The sequence below is a fragment of the Octopus bimaculoides genome, chromosome 15 (assembly GCF_001194135.2).
Source record: "Octopus bimaculoides isolate UCB-OBI-ISO-001 chromosome 15, ASM119413v2, whole genome shotgun sequence".
NCBI lineage: Eukaryota > Metazoa > Mollusca > Cephalopoda > Octopoda > Octopodidae > Octopus > Octopus bimaculoides.
The window spans coordinates 19089473-19090619 of NC_068995.1; positions in this window are offsets into that span (position 1 = coordinate 19089473).

Genomic DNA, 1147 nt, shown 5'->3' on the forward strand with positions numbered 1-1147 from the left:
CTGTGACCTTTTCTGGCGTGTGTTTATACCATCTTTTTTCTGTTGCTATTCCATAATGTTGGCATAGCTTCCAGTGTATATAGGTCCCAGCTCTGTCGTGTCTGTGAATATATTCCTTCTTAGCCAGGACTGGGCAGCCAGAGATAATATGATTTATTGTTTCTTGTCGATCTCCACATATTCTACAGTTACTTGTTATATTTCTTTTCATTATGTGTTTTTTGGTAATTTCTGGTGGGGAGGCTTTGGTCTTGTGCAGCAATTAAAAATCCTTTATTATTATTATTATTATTATTATTATTATTATTATTATTATTATTATTATTATTATTATTATTATCATTGAGGCTGTGAGCTGGCTGAATAATTAGCACTCTGCGAAATACGTTTAGCTGCATTCAAATGTCACAGAAGTTGACCTTGTGTTTCATCCTTTCAGGATCGATAAAATAAGTACCAGTTTTTTGCTGTCGTCAATGTAATTACCTAGTACCCTACCACAGATTTCAGACCTTATGCATTTTGTAGAAAGGATTGCTAGATCAATTTCTATAGACTCCATAATAGGCAGGGACCTGATTACTGGAAGCTGAACGCATCTATTACGAAGAGCACGTTTACAGAAACCGGATTATTGAATTAGTTAACCAATAATGTATGATCGCGGAACACGGGGATGTATAACATTTTTCTTACTTAGTACGAATAGGCGAAGATCAAATTTATTGCTTATTAAGGTACCAGTCGTATACGAAAATCGATTATTCTAAGTGTGCGTGTTTCTCTCAGTCTTTTTCCACCTTTCTTTTCTTTTATTTATTTCTATCTGTCTTTCTTTCTTTCCTTCTTTCTTTTTTTCCTTCTTTTTCTCTGTATTTCCCCACTGTCCTACTTATCGGCTTTATCGAAGTATCTGTGACTTGACAGAAACCAGTACGTGTACAAAATGGCGAAATGATTCGAAGAGCATGACACATTTTTGCACCTATAAAGTGCAGGCGAACGCATGATACACGTTCACGAGTGCGCGCGTGAGTGATCTTTCGCTTATGAGTGTGTGCATGGGTGAATTCATATTTGTCGGTGTGTGTGTATTTTCATATATAAGCCTAGATGCGTACATTTGTCAACCTATATATATATATAT